The sequence below is a fragment of the Sturnira hondurensis genome, unplaced genomic scaffold, assembly GCF_014824575.4.
Source record: "Sturnira hondurensis isolate 20B ecotype Veracruz unplaced genomic scaffold, ASM1482457v3 Scaffold0007222, whole genome shotgun sequence".
Classification (NCBI taxonomy): Eukaryota; Metazoa; Chordata; class Mammalia; order Chiroptera; family Phyllostomidae; genus Sturnira; species Sturnira hondurensis.
In genome coordinates this window covers 1,732,601-1,748,329 of record NW_028079853.1, presented here as the reverse complement: position 1 = coordinate 1,748,329, position 15,729 = coordinate 1,732,601, and the positions used below count along the sequence as shown (strand labels likewise).

Below are 15,729 nucleotides of genomic sequence, written 5' to 3'. Positions count from 1 at the left end.
TTTGAGAAATCAACTGATAGCCTTATGGGAACTCCTTTGTAGGTAATTGTCTCCTTTTCTCTTGCTGCTTTTAAGATTCTCTCTTTATCTTTAATCTTGGCTAATGTAATTATGATGTGCCTTGGTGTGTGCCTCCTTGGGTCCAACTTCTTTGGGACTCTGAGCTTCCTGGATTTCCTGGAAGTCTATTTCCCTTGCTAGATTGGAGAAGTTCTCCTTCATTATGTCTTCAAATTCTTGCTCTATCTCTTCTCCTTCTGGTACCCCTATGATTCAAATATTGGAACATTTAAAGTTGTCCCAGAGGTTCTAAACCTTTCCTCCCTTTTTTGAATTCTTATTTCTTTATTCTGTTCTGTTTGAATGTTTATTTCTTTTTTCCACTCCAAACCTTTGATTTGAGTCCTGATTTCCTTCCCTTCACTGTTGGTTCCCTGTACATTTTCCTTTATTTCATTTTTAGTAGCCATTACTTTTTCGTCTATTTTACAATCATACTCAACCACTTCTGTGATCATCCTGATTATCAGTGTTTTGAATTTTGTATCTGATAGATTGGCTATCTCTTCATCACTTAGTTGTATTTTTTCTGGAGCTTTGATCTGTTCTTTCATCTGGGCCATTTTTTGTTCATTTGTTTTGTTTTTGTTTTTGTTTTGTTTTGTTTTGTTTTTCACCTTGGCGCACATGTTACTAGTAAGGGGAAGAGCCTTAGGTATTCACCAGGGTAGGGCAACCCACATCACTACAGTTGTGGTGCTGTGTGTCGGGTAGGGGTCTGAGGGAACAATATGCTTGCTCAGCCCTCCGTGGGCTTTCAGTCACTTCCTCCACTATCACAAGCAAATTGGGCCATTCTGGCACAGATTCCCGGGTGGTTTGTGTACATTCCAGGACCCTGTGTGTCTCTCTGAGGAATTCTCCTGTGAGGCTGGGCGTTTCTCCTGTCACCTCATCTTTCACAAGTATTTTTAGTCAGAGGTTTTGAGGCTTTATTTCCCCACACTGGAACCCTGGGTTGCATGGTCCGTCTCACTCCTCAATTGTTCCTCCTGGTTTATTCACACGCAAATGTGCCACCTCCTGGTCCACCAGCTGCCACCTTCCTGCCAGTCCTCTCAGCCCTGGCTGCCCACCTCTGCCCCTCCTATCATTAAAGAAGAATGTTTCTTATTTAACTCCTTGGTTGTCAGATGTTCGTACAGTTCAATTTTCTGCCAATTCTGGTAATTTATTTTTATTTTTAAATTTGTTGTTGTCCTTCTTTTGGTTGTGCAAAGAGGCAAAGTGCCTCTACCTATGCCTCCATCTTGGCCAGAAGTTCAGCCTCTCTTTGTTAAAAAAGATTTAACAGATGTTGAGAGGTGTAGAGAAAAAGTCCCGCAAAACGATACTTCTTTCTTGACATAATCATAGGCTCAGGAGAACTGAGCATACCTTTCTCACCATGCGATGTTGTTTAACCTCACAGCCTGTGTACCACTCTAAATTAAAGCATCTCCTCTTCCTCCAGTGGAAGGTGTGAACATTGAGAGCCACTCATGAAGCAGTCAAGCACCTTGGCTGTGGTCAAACTGATCAGATTGAGGTCATGGTCGTTCTGCCTCCTAGCTGCCCCATCCTATACACCTTACCCACTGTAAACTTCAGTTTCTTTACCTTTAAGATGGAAGTAATATTACTCATCAATGTCATGCTTTCTTAAAGATATTTGGATGTTATGCCCAGATTGTAAACTGAATATTGAAGAGTATGAATACAATCTAACACTCCAGTATCATTCAGCTTAGGGGCCAAATTAATTCAGCCTTCAGGCACTGACCATGCTGTGCTCGTAGCCAACTAAAATCTCTAAGCTTTTTTACGTGCACAACTACTGAACCAAGTCCCTCCCTGTGAATTTCTGTTGCCGGGCATTTGGGCCTGAGGAAGGACTTGGCATTTATTCTTATTAACTAGATCCTCTCTTTCATTTTAATGTGGTGCTTGAATGTTTGTTCAACTCCTCCTCCCACCCTGCATTTGAGCAGAAGGAAGTCGATGGGCAGAGCTGGGCTATGATGAGGATGTATTTGAGACCCTGTCTATGAGTCTGCATTCCTTTGAAATAAGAAAATGAAAATTTTTGCTGAGTATCCAGTATGTTTCAGGGACGTTCCTTTAACATCTCATTTAATAATCCAAGAACACCATAATATAGGTGTAATCCCCATTTTACAGAGAAGAAATCTGCATTTTTTTATTTGAAGTTAAGCATGGTAACTATGTAATTTTTTACTTTTTTGGTTTAATGTTATTTTGTAAGTACCTTATTCACTTTGTCATGTTGCTTCATGTTTTCTCTTTTTTCCTTTATAAATAAATGCTCTCTCCTTATTCTAAAAACATTTTGAGACATCTTACCCTGATGTTTATCATTTTAATGGTTGTATAATAACCCTAAGTTACCCTACCTTAATTTATTTAACCAGTTACCTATTGTTGAGAGTTTGGTATTGTTTGCTTTTGTTTGTTTGTTTTTTTAATTATTATTTTCTGTAATAAATGTTCCTGTTATGAACATCTGCACAAGAATTATTTGTTATGGAAATTTCCCCAAGAATGGAATTACTCCATTAAAGGGGAGAGACTTGGCTTTTTACAGAGACTAGCAGATTGTTTACCCAAAGGAGTGTGTAGTATTCGAGGGTAAAAAGAAAAATCTGGTTTCGTACAAAAGAAACTAATTTTCCACTCATTCATAAAATATTTAAGCGCCAGATAGGCGACGGGCGCCATGCCAGGCTGGGGACTGAGATGAGCAAGTCGGGCGCCCACCTTCAGGCAGAGCAAGGTCGAGTTTGGTAAAGGCAACCAGGCGCTCCAGGAGCCTGCCTGCCTCGGGCCAGTGAGGAGAGCGCACTCCTCCACGCAGAAGAGAGGAGACAGGGAGCTGTTCGCGGACACAGAGGTCTCCCAGCATAGACAGCTTTCGACCTGAGTCTTGCGGAATGAGTAAGAGTCTTGGCACGGGATTTAGATCTATTTTACAGTGACTCTCTGGCCTTCTATCATAAAAAAAATTTTTTTTTTCCCACTCTTGGCATAGAGAACGTTGGCGGAGTCTTAAGTCCCCAACGTCGTAAGCCTCTTTCCATCTCCCAGGAGGAAGGGGTGTCTTCGACTGCCCGTGCGGGGTCCGGGGTTCGGGGTCCTGGGTCCGGGAACCCCTGGCGCCGCACCGCAGAGGACAGGGGAGGACCCACGCGCGGGGCCCGCAGTCCCCACGGGCCTGCCCCGACGCGTGGCCCTCGGGAGAGGGAAGTCGTGCTGTCGGCGCCCGCAGGAGCCAGCTCAGCTCGGTCAGGACTGGGAAGACGGCGAGGGAAGCGGAGCTGCCCAGGGTGCGGGGCTAGAGAGCCTCCCGCGAGCGGGCTCCGAGGGGAGCTGGGCTCAGCAGCGCGGACCCCGAGGGGGCAGGCGGGCGGGGAGCGGGGCGGGGGCGGAGCTCCGAGGCCGGGGCCGCTGCAGCCGCCCAGAGGGTTGCGGGGGCTGTTTTGGCCAGACCCGAGGGCGTGGGCCTCCGCGGGACCCTGTCCTTGGAACCCCGAGGGAGGCCCGCGCGCTGTCCTAGCTCAGCTGGGGGCCCATCCTCGTGGAGACCCCCGGCAGACCGGCCGGCGCTGCCCTTGGCGAGGGAGCTGGGGCCCGGGCGCCAGGTAGGACCGAGGGCGGCGGGGAGGGCGGGCAGAAGCGTCCCTGTGCGGGAGGGGCAGTGTCGGGTCTGGGGGCTGCGGGCTCGGGGCCGAACGGAAGGGGCTCGGGCCGGAGCAGCTCAGCCCTGGGAACGCGGGGTGCCGGCCACGGGGCAGGTCGAGTTGCAAGACCCAACGCTGCTCGGGCTCGGGATCGGACGGCTCCGCTCCGTTACCCCGGGAAGGGGCTGCGGGCGCTCTCGCGGACGGACGCGAGTGCGCGCCCGGACTCGGGCTGTGGGTAGTGTCTTGGGTCTGTGCCTCGTTTCTTCGGCCTGTGGGTAGCACTGTCACAAAGAACACCCTCTCCGTGTGTGTTAACGAGGGAACAGGAGGTTTCTAGTGTATACGGACGGAGGGACACGGCGTCCTTGCCCAAGCCTCCAGCTGGCTACCTTAGGGACCTAGTCTGGTGGCACCATATTCCTCGGGGATTTAAAAAAGAAAAAGAAAAAGTACCAGATTGATGGAGTATTTTATTATTTTCTACATTATTTTTAAATTATAGTTTCAATAAGTAACACAGGCAACATAGTGTTAAACGGTCAAGCAATACAAAAGTTTATCTTCTAGAGTAATGCCTATACTAGCATTTATTTATTTATACCGTCCTCGTTTTTTCACCGTATTCTTTCCTACTCTTCTTGTTCTGTCCCCTCCTTTGAATTCTGTATCCCACCTCCTGCCCAGTGAAAGCACCAGGAGAAAATGACGTCACCCCCACCACCTAGGGCATCCCCTCACCCCCGGTGCTCCCAGCTGGCACCACCCCTGCCGTCTTCAGAGTCTTTCACTGCGGGGGCCCTTTGGGTAGGGAGCCCACTACGGAGAGGGCATTTCATTTGTTTGCCTTTACTCCCCTGGCGATTCAAGGAAAGCGGCCCTGGAGAAGAGTCCGTCCTGCCCGTGCAGGTCTGCCCTACCTGTTCTTTCCCTTAAACTGGACTCCGCAGGTGCAATTTAAGTAGAGGCTGGTAGTGAGGGGAATCAATAAAGGATATTTTCTAAAATGCTCTAAATTTCCAGAAATTAACACTTACCTAGTTCCAATCCTGAAAGCAGAACTCCCCCAGTTACTCCTTTCCCCCATGGTCTCCCCCTTCCCCCAGGACGAAGCGGAGTTACATGGTTCTTTTCCTTTGTAAGAACTCAGAGGCTGGAGGTTTTATATTCGTGAGGGGGTGGGGAGGAGCTGTGGAGGAAGTAGGAGCAGGCCGAGACCCCCGAGTGGAGAAGAATCCTGAATCCCGTCATTCAGAAACAACCTTGAAGGTAAGAGACCACATATGTGGCTTATTGCTTGCAAACAGTGCAATCAACTGTTTTCCAACGCAACACCAAAACATATTAAAAGTAGAAAAAATCAGCAAATAAATCCATGTTATCTACATGATAAAATAGAAATTGTTTAAATGATTTTTACTGAATTACAAGTTTTTTAGGAGTTGTGTAAAGTGTCTAAAATAACCTAATGGTTACTCCAGTCACTACATTTTCCTTTTTTTAATTTTTTCATGTTGCATAACCTTGACCTGGATCCAAAACATGTCAAGTATGCAAGTTGGCTAGAAGTTGCCACTTCTAAGAAGCCTTTGAATTGGGGGGTTGAAAAGGGAGAAGATTAGAAAATAAGGACTGATCCTTGTGATAGGGTAGAGAAATAACAAAAAGGAATGGATTGAGTATCAGCTTGAGTCTGGTAAGAAATCAGGTATAATTAGGAGAATGGGGAAATGAGTAAGAGACAGAGTCACTCACCATTCATTCATTCAAAATGTTCACAGAGTGTCTGGCTGTGTGCCAGCTGCTGGGCGGGAAATGGTGCATGGGACCAGGCAATTTCCCTAATCTCCTGAAGCTTACAGATGTTTGGGGAGGCAACCCTTAGTACAATAACTATTGAAAATGCATCATCCCATGCATCAAAAGGTTGCAGGCTTGTTCCCCAGTTGGAGAGCAAAGAGGAGGCACCAATGGATGTTTCTTTCTCTCTCCCCCTTTGTCTCTCTCTAAAATTAATAAACATATCCCCAGGTAAGGATTAAAAAGAAAATGTAATTGCAAACTAAAATAATCTTTCTAAAGGAAAGAAATAAAATTCTTTGAGGGTGTACACAGACTGCACTACAAGGAAGGCTTTCTCAAAGAGGATTCCCTTGAGCTGATATTCAAGGGTAGGTGGGAATGTTGAGGATGTATATGGTTTTCAGGCAGGATCAGAATGTATCACTTAGGAACTGCATTTGGCTGCGCAGAGTCAAGAAGTCTGTCTTCCGTGTGGCATTTGCCATACAGCATGGGTCACACGTAGAGCTGGCATTTCTGGAATTTGGGAAAAGGATGCTTTGGTATCACAGCATCATTTGTCCCGTCTTGAGTTGGTCATGGCTTTCCATTACTGTTATTCTTGCTTTCAAATTAAATGTTTAAATTAATTTCGTTCTTTTAGTTTATTATTGTGCACAAAAATATGTACATTGCAGTTCAAATGTGAATCATTCGCATTCTCATTGCTAAGGAAGATACATGTGTAATTGCCATACCCAATTCAATTTGTACGACCGTTTATTGTTGTCACTGAGTACTTTCCCAGGTGAAAACAGGTGTGGTGGGTAGACTACAGTACCTTTTCTCCACCTCTAAAGCTTTACATACCTCTTCAGTGTTTCATATACAGTCCTTAAGTAAAGAAGAAAGAAAAGCTAATTGCATTGATGCTGTAAGTAAAAGTAACCTAAAGCTCACAATGGGGTACTCTGGCAAGCAACATATTCTATGTGCAAATAAATATTTTCACTTATTCAATACTATTTACAATAAATCTTCTAATGCCCAGCACTGTGTTAGATGTTGTGGATAAAATAGGTTAGTAAGACACCATCCCAACATTTAAGGAATTCGCAGAAGTCTAAGAGAGGGCAGTCATACTTATCCATGCAAGGTAGGAAAGTGTTGTGGTTGCTAGGATTAGGGTACAGTGATGCACAGGTCAGGGAGTGGTCAATTCTACCAAGGACAGGAGGGGTTGAGGAAAGTTTCCTGAAGAGTTAATGTTCAAGTTGAATCTTGAAAGACAAGACATTCCACAAGATAAGTAAAGTGGAGAGGGCATTATAGAAGAAAGATTGGTGTGGAAAACAAAACAAACAAAAAAGCAGAAGCAGAACATCCAGGACCTTCAAGTGGCTCAAAGAGCTCAAGTATAAGGAACAAAGAGGAACTCATTGAGAGATAAGGCTGGAATGGTGGGCAGGCCAGGTCTCGGAACCTGCTTGATGTCATATCGATAGCCTGGTGGTTAAACTGTGGACTCAGAGGTGTGATGGACCCAGGTTTGAGTCATGGCTTGGCCATTTTCTAGCCGTGGAAACTTGGTCGAGTAACTCGGCCTCAACATGTAATGGTGATGAAGGTGGTACCTCCCTCATTGGGTTGCTGCAAGAATTGAGATAAGCCATGTAGTACCTGACACAGATTATGCACCCAGTTATTGTTGGCTGTTAAATCCATTATTCATCCTAGGACAAAGGAAGCCACTGGAAGGTTTTAAGTGAGGGACTGACTTAGTGAGTGTTTTGTTTAGAGCACAGTCATTCCGGCTGCATGGGAATTCCTGGTTAAAGTGGAGTAAGTTTGCAGCAGAGAAACCACTTAGAGAGAACATAACCATTCAAATGGCAGTGAAGATGGTATGAATGATGGTGGCCATGGAGAAAAGGAGACAAATGTTCAAGATGTTTGTGAGGTAGACTCCACAGAACTCAGTTACTCATTCGATGTGGGGAGTGGGATTCTGCCCTGTCATCCTTTGGTCTGTCATCCAAGTGATCTCCAGGGACACAAAAGGAAGCTGTGCACCACACAGGACTAGGGATCAGGTATCTAGGAAGTGCTTGTCTCTCTCATCTCTTGGAGGCCTTTCGTTCAAGGTGAATGAACGTGAAACTTCATCCATTTGCCATTGTCATAAAGCAGCACATATAACCCTCACTCGTGCCTAGGAGTTTTGGTTCAACTTTGCCGTCAGTCAGACTGAAGTTTTTTTTCTCGGCGTCCTCTCACAATTCAATAACCACTGCTGAGGGGCCTTTTTAAAAGTCAGTGATGATTAGTGAATTTAGGTGGGCCCTATTTTATAATGCAGTGTAATCTTGGTAACCACATCATCCATTCATAAAACAGAAAATAACCCACACCTGTGTGATAATGTTTGCTGAAAGGTTGCCAGTAGCTTTATGCCTATTTCCCTCAATTGTGGATCCTGGGAAATACTGACTGATTGTAGTACAGCTTGAACAGCTGTATTATTACTGAAAGTCACAGAAAGGAAAAGACATTATAATAAGGTAGGGCCAAGAAGTGAAGTGGCAAAATGTGAAGTGGGGAAAATAAGGCCCAGAGTTTGTATAAAAGTACACTTTCCATGTCTGTGGCCTTGGGCAACGTGTCTAACCTCTCTGAGCCTCATTTTTTACTGGTGGATGTTCTTCTGACATCTGTGAAACCAAGGTAATATCTCCTTCAAGGGGTGGTTGTCAGGGTTAAGAGAGCTGTATATGGAAAGTGGTTAACACAATGCCTGGCATAGGGTGGGTGCCTAACTGGCCCATATCCTTTGGCTCAGTCTCTGAGGTCTTCCCTTATTTTGAAAAAGCAGGAAGAAGAAAGATTTCTTAGGGCGTGTAACCAGAATTAATGGGCTTTTAGGTGTTTCTCATCTGTAATTGTCTTTCCCCCTCTAAACCAGGACAAAAACCTGTTTACCTCCACTCTCAGCGAGTGCTGCCCAGTGATGACGGGGCAAAGGTAATATGATGCCTGCAGGCAGGAAGCTGATTTTAGCCATTCTTCTTTCAACAAGCCTTTCACATACACACAAGCAAAATTACTAACGAAGAGAAAAATGGAGCAATTTGACTGCTTTATCCTGTGTTTTTTGTTGGTGGAGTTTCTAACAAGCATTTTTCTTGTTTATTTGGGATGTTTCATGTAGAAAGAAAGAACCAGGCTCAAAGAGATTGTAACGGCTCCACCAATCATTGTGAGCTGTTTGTCCTTAGGAAAAAAACGTGTTTTTTTCCTTCTCTTAATAGAAGTTGATGATTGAAAGAATTATCATATGCTCCACATAGTTTTTTCTAAATATTCTAAATTTGACAAAAGCCTTCCAGTGAGTTCAGCAAGCATCAGTTGAGGTTGCATGCTGGGGGGGTGAGCTGGCACTGTGAACTCAGAGACACCCCTGCGGAAAAAGGTGGGTAAGAAGAGGGGCTGAGTGCCAGCTGATTTCAGAGAGCCAGTGAGAAGGGACCCATCAGGCCAAGGCTCTCCACTAGTTTCAAAACCCCAGTCCCTCAGATCATGAACTCCTTCCAGCTGGGATCCAGGTCTGCCCATCTCTATGACTCCGTCCTTGCCCATGGGAACCCTTTTGTGCTGTTTGTCGGTTGGAATATCAGGAGAAAAAGGTAGTGAGGAGGCCAAGTGGCCTGTTTCCTTCACTCTTAAAAATAAAAATATTCCAAATAAAGGTTTGCTAATTGTTAATTTGCAATTAGCCGATTTTCACCCATATCTTTTGAGAGATGGCGAAGTTAAAAGTCTAGGCTCTGGAATTAGAGTGCATGGCCCTGTATACGAGCTCTACACCTTACTAGTCTATGGCCTTGGGCAAGTTGTTTAACCGCTCTGTGCCCCAAGTCTCCCTTTCGATAAACTGAGGTTACTAATATTACCTACTGCATTGGTTGTTAACTGATTTAAATGAGTTACTAATATGCATTGTTTAAGCTCATCAAGCCCAGATGCTGTGTCTTACTCAACACTGAAACCTCAGAATCCAGCGTGGTGCCTGGTGCAATGAAAAAGCTGAGTGAATGAACAAATCTCCATACGTAGGCTGATATAGCACTGGATTGACAAAGCACTTTTTATCATTATTTCACATGATCCTTGGAACATCTCAGGAGATACATAGGGAGATGGACACGATAGGTACGCTCATCTCCATTTTACAAATGAGGAACAAGGGTACTGGAAGGCTGCATGACCTGACAAAGGCAGCACGACGGTAAATGCCAGACCAGATTCATGCTCTGAACTGCATTTATTCCTAGCCCTGTGCGCTTCCCACTGACTGGCTGCCTCTCAATCCTACGCAGGTTTCATGGAACTCAAGTTTACCCACTACCAAAAATGAACACACATAGCTTACTTAGTTTTCTGAAAAAATTAACTTACTGTGAATATACTCGGTCAAATCAAATCGTAGAGGGGAGAGGGGAGGGAATTTCAGGGGGAAAGGGGAAGGGTTTACAGGAACAAGTATAAAGGACACGTGGACAAAAACTAGGGGCCATGGAAATGGGAGGGAGGTGGGGAGGGCTGGTGGGTGGGCTGGGATGGGAGTAAAAGGCAGAAAACTGTACTTGAATGACAAATAATTAAATTAATTAATTTAATCTAATTAATTTTTAAAATTAAATTAAAAATTTGTAACTTCAAGTTAAAAGTTGAAGTTTGGGAAGTTTCTACTTTGGGGGGTGGGGGAAAAAGAGGGTATTTTATGGGAATGAAGAAGTTCTTTCTATGTGTGAGAGTAGCAGAGAATCACGAAGGAAAATATTAACTGACTTTGTTACATAAATATTTAAACTATTGTGTATAAAAAGCTATGATTAACTTAAAAGGAAACTAAATTTTAAAAAATTGTAGCAAATATGCCAAAGAGTTAAAAGTTTTAATATCTAATGAGCTCATAAAATTTAATAGGGAAAATGATGAGACCTTAGTTTCAAAAGGTTGGCAAAGGACTAACAGTTTTCAAATAAGGAAAAGCACATGGTTGGTGCACATATACAATATTTTAACTTTAATAAAAGAAATAAGGATTTTTAAAATGATATATCAGTTTGCTTATCAAGAGCAGTAAGATTTTCAAAATAATGCTGGTGGAGTGAGATAAAATGGTTACGCCAGATATACAAATTATCTGGAAAACAATCCTCTTGAAATTGCTTATTGTCTTTGACCAAGGAGTTCAGTTTCTGGGATGTATCCTAAAAAAAGCGTAAGAGAGATCCAAGATGGTGGAGGAGTGAGTGGTGGCTACACTAACCTCCTCCCAGGACCTGTCTGGAATTACAACTAAATCGTAGAGAAATCATTACTAACTAAAGAAATCGTTAGAAACATGGGTTAAGACATATGCCTCCTCCCCCCAAAAGAAAGAAGTTATCTAAAAAGCTATAAAGAGAAAAATGCTCAGTGCTATTACATGGCTACAATAAGTAAAGTGAAGAAGTGTAACACAAACCTAAAAAAATAAACACTTAAGCATGAAGATGTTCTTCACAGTGTTTATTTAGAGGAGTGAAACACTAGAAACAACCTGTGTCCAATAATAAGGAAGTGCTTAAATAAATTGGCGGGGGGGGAAGTAGCTTAGACTAGCAGCTGAAAGCATGGAGTCTCACCACCCGAGTTCGAATCTTGACTTTGCCACATATTAGCCCTACAACCTTGCAAACCTCTCCATGCCTCGTTTTCTGCATCTATATTGACCTAATGAAACATCATAGGTCAATAATTCCAAACTCCTAGAAGCTCTATAAATGTAAAGATTTTTGTGATTTTGTTAGTAGCAAAACATGATTAAACTGACGTAACTTTATCCTGCTTTCTGTTGACTATATTCTGGGGCTATAGTCAATCTTAATCCTTTTCCATAGTAGTTTTACTTTCCCTGCAGAATCTCAAAGGATCTCGTTAAGAATTAATAACCCTCATGGGCAGGTGAAAAGATTAATTGAAGTCAGTGTTAATTGGAGTCAGGTGTATCTACTGTAAGCTAATCTCTTGTTCAAGAAATGTTCCAAATCCTTCCACCCAGGTGAGAATATTAACTGTAGATTGCTGAGCTCTATCTCCAGAGATTCTCATTAAATAGGTCTTGGGCAGGACACATGTCTTTAGTTCTCACAAATTCCCAAGTGATGCTGATCATGGACCACACATTAGGCTCCCTCCTCTGACAACCCCCTCTTTAATTTTTCATCACCCCTTATATTGTACTTTTATTATGTGAACATTTTTTTCTGAAATCTTTGGCTCGTTTTTATAGTATTCTCTTATCTTCTCATTTCTCTGCTTTGCTTTTATTTCTAGAAGCAGTCATCTAAAAAAATTATCACTTTCTAGGCACTTATATGCCAGTAACTATGTTACCGCTTTATTCTTTTTTTTTCATTTTTTAACAACGCTGAAAGAGCATATTGTTATCCTCATTTTAGAAGTGAGAAAACAGAGGTCCTAAGACTCCCAGTAAGTGGGGAAAAAACCTTTCTGGCCCCCAAGTCCAAGCTCATTCCATTTTACTGCCCACCCCTTCCCCCTGGCGGTACATGTCACCACGTCTCCAGGCTACATGCTTTCTCAATGCTGCCTCAGCTGTGTGAGTCCTGCCAAGTCCCCAGTCTGGAACCCCTGTCTCTACTCATCACCTATGTGGATCCCATTTGGAACTTCTAACCAGTAGGCTCACCCAGCTACGCCTGCCTACAACCCACACTTTTGGTTTTACCTGGCCGTTCATCATATTGGGCACAGCACAAGTCGGTTTACCGTGGCAAGTGCACTAACACAGAGTTTACTATTGTATTATTACTTACTCATTATTGTATTGTTTTTCCATACTGTAAATTTACTTGTGCCCCACCCTGTTTGTATTTGCTTTTTCGTACCAAGAGATTTGTCCTCCTAACTGGACTTGGAATTCCTTGAAGGCAGGACCCATCTCTGGCGTCTCTGTGTCCCCTTTGGAACTGCCATGGGGGGAGTCGATTGCCCCCATTACCCCCCTTCCTACTTTTCTCCCTTCCTGGACTGCTATCCCCACCACTTGTCCTGCCTTATTTTGGTGAAGTCGAGCCATATCAACAAGAAGGGGAAGAAAGAAAGAAAGCCATATTTGACCCCTCTTCACCCTTTTCCCCACAGTGCAGCTGCGGGCGGTTTGCTGGTGTTTGGTTGTTCCTCTGTATCATGAGAAGGCACTCCCCGCGAGGATCTGCACTGAGCACTTGGCTGTTGTTGAGGGTTTCCAGACACCCCTCTCCTCCTTACATATTTCCTCAAATTCCATTTCCATCATTTTACTTCCCAGTTTCACTCTGCATCCTTGTCTCCATTCCAGTATATGCCAAGAGTTCTCCCCTGCCTGTTCCCAGCTTGCACATTTGTGGAGTCACTTCCCCTGGATAAGATCTACTGGGACCAATATGGTGGAAACCATTCATTTGGTCTATACACTGGCCATTTTCTCCCCTCCCCCTCCCTCCATTTCTCCCTTCCTCCTCCGTGAGGTCATTATTTCTGTTGTTGCTTGGATGGTGTTATCAACCTACTATGACAGCTTTTACACAACTCAGGGCTTGTGATCTTCCTTTTGTAATTTTCTCAAAACTTGCTATTATCACCCAGTGAGCCGTCTGCAGAGCAGCTGGGCCTCATAGCCGGAGGGTGAGATTTCCCCACCGTGCTTCCATTTCCTCCCAGTCCCTTAGTGCAGAAGGGCCCGTGGTGTTTGGGTCACAGCCTCACCTAGCTGCCCTGCTAAACCGACACCGCCGCCAGTACGTAATTCTGGATTCAGTTAGTCTTCCGGTTCAGAAGGCTTTTTTCTGACCCACATTTATAAACCAGCTTTATGACAGTTCTGAGGCTTTCCCTCAGTGTCTCCTGTGATTAGAATTCCTTCTCTGGTGCCTCATTCCAGGTGCTATTCTTGGAAACCTTCACAGTGAAACTCTAGGGGGAAGAAACATTCTGAGAATACCGTTTACTCTTTCTTTAGTGCTCACAATGTATCTATCAGTCATTGTGCTCAATATTTTTATGCTTTATTGTTTAATCCTATCCACACTTTAGTTAGGTACATCCCAGTGCAATGGAGAAACTGAGTTTCAGTGAGGTCAAGTGACTTGCCTGAAGTTCCATGGTCAGTAAGGGGAACAGCCTACATTCAAACTGAGGCCACACAATTCCAAAGCTCATAGTCAGATTTTAGTGTCTGGGAGCTTTCTTCTCTCCTCCAAACAATATGATAATTTAGTCCAAAGATCTTTCAGAAACCACTATGACAGTGCAAATGGATACACCCTTTCTGGAGGGCAGGTTGGCAATTCATATTAAAAGCTTTCTTATCCTTTAATTTAACAATTCCTGTGCCTGAATTTATGCTAAGGAAATATTAACATGTGCAAAGGCTTAGTAACTCTAAGGAACCGCAGGCTAGCAATATTCATAATACAAAAAATTTGTAACAGGTCAAATGCCCAACAAAAGGGAATTGGCTAAAGTGTGATACAAGGAGACAATGAAATACTGAGTCGTCATAAATTCTGTGGAAAAAGAACATTTGGTGGCATAGAAATGTGCTCTTGATGGACTAAATAATACTATAGAATTTCAGATTAAATCCATTTGTGTAAAAACAGATACTACAAAACAGAGTCAAAGAGAAATGACATAGAGCCAGAGACATAGATAAGCATATATGTAAAAAACAAAAAAGTGAAGAGTTATGATACTGAGGTAGAATTAAAACTAATTTTTATTCTTTTAACTCTTACTGTGTTGTAATTACATTTTAAATTGACATAGAGGTTATTTTAAGTTTTTGTTTTGTTTTGTTTTGTTTTCATTGAAGAGTGTTCACATGTTGTTTGAAGATGTAGTCTTTGGAACTCCACCCTGGTCCTTCCCTCTGTTGGTGTTTTATGCTATCAACTTTTGGGTTTGTTCTTTTTCTAGAGCTGAGCTGGGGAGCTGATCGTTTGTGCTGAAAATATTTGCATGAAACTGAGCTCTTCTCTGGCATTGTGTACCCTTGTGTGTTTCAGGTGGGCAATTCCAACCTCGTTTCATCCAAATCTAAACTACACTAAAGGTCCTCATCTAAACTAATTAAACATCCTCTCCATCTTCCTCTGCTCTGGCAACTCTTATTTTTCCCTCTAGAGTAACAGCTGTCCTTCCTCACCCTCACTGACCCTGTGAAGGAAATTTCAAACATTTTTTTTTCAAGTTACAAGATCTTTGGCCAGTGCTCCCACTTTATAATTTGTCCCACAAACAAGCATTTCTACAGACACTGAGTTCCGTGTTCTCAGTTTCTTTAATTACTTTTTTCTTAATTTTTTTCTCTTTGACTCAGGGTGTTTTGCTTTCCTGACCGGGTCACCTCCCAACTGCCGTCGGCTGTTGAATCATACTGGTTATACTGACTCATGGCATAGCCTCCCCTTATTCCGGCCTCCAGGTGCCTTTGAAATGTGCTTTCCTGCTTGCTTCAGCTTTCTTTCTACGCTGGTCCCTTTGATCATCTCTCTGGCAGCTTCCTTCATCTGTCCCTTTGGAGTCCTCATTTCTGTTTCTAGAAAGTCGAAGTACCTGTCTCTCATCTCTTTATATTCTCCATTCAGCTGATAATCCTTAATGTAATCATTTTAGTCTTTAACCAGGCCTTCCCTGAAGCTTTTTAAAATTTGATTGATGATTGATTAAATTATTTTTATATTTTTCCATTACCATATATCCCCCCTGTGTCCTCTTGCACCTCCACCCAGCCCCGCCCGACGACAATCGCCACCACACTGTTGTCCGTGTCCTCGAGTGCTTTTTCCCTTTTGCTCCACCCCTCCACCCTTAACCCACCCCTAGAGCTGTCAGTGTGCTCTCTATTAGTCTGTCTCTATTTTGCTTATTAGTTTGGTTTGTTCATTAGATTCCACATATGAGTGAAATCATATCTTTGTTTCTCTCTGATTGCCTTATTTCACTTAGAATAATGTTCTCCAGGTCTATTCATGCTGTCAAAAATGGTAACATTTTCTCCCTTTTCAGGACTGAGTAGTATTCCATTGTAAATGTCCCATAGTTGTTTTATCCACTTGTCTACACTAATGGACACTTGGGCTGCTTCCAAATCTTGGCA

The 15,729-nt window shown here is 43.2% G+C and overlaps 1 protein-coding gene across 1 annotated transcript in view; it reads left to right on the top strand.

The window, feature by feature from the left end:
• Nucleotides 1–2,717: 2,717 nt before the first annotated feature.
• The window catches only part of CASR (calcium sensing receptor), a 118,195-nt gene continuing 105,183 nt past the window's right edge, over nucleotides 2,718–15,729 (top strand). Inside the window, exon 1 of the mRNA XM_037051497.1 lies at nucleotides 2,718–2,994. The gene's annotated coding sequence lies outside the window, so the exon portion shown is untranslated. The remainder of the gene's footprint in view (nucleotides 2,995–15,729) is intronic.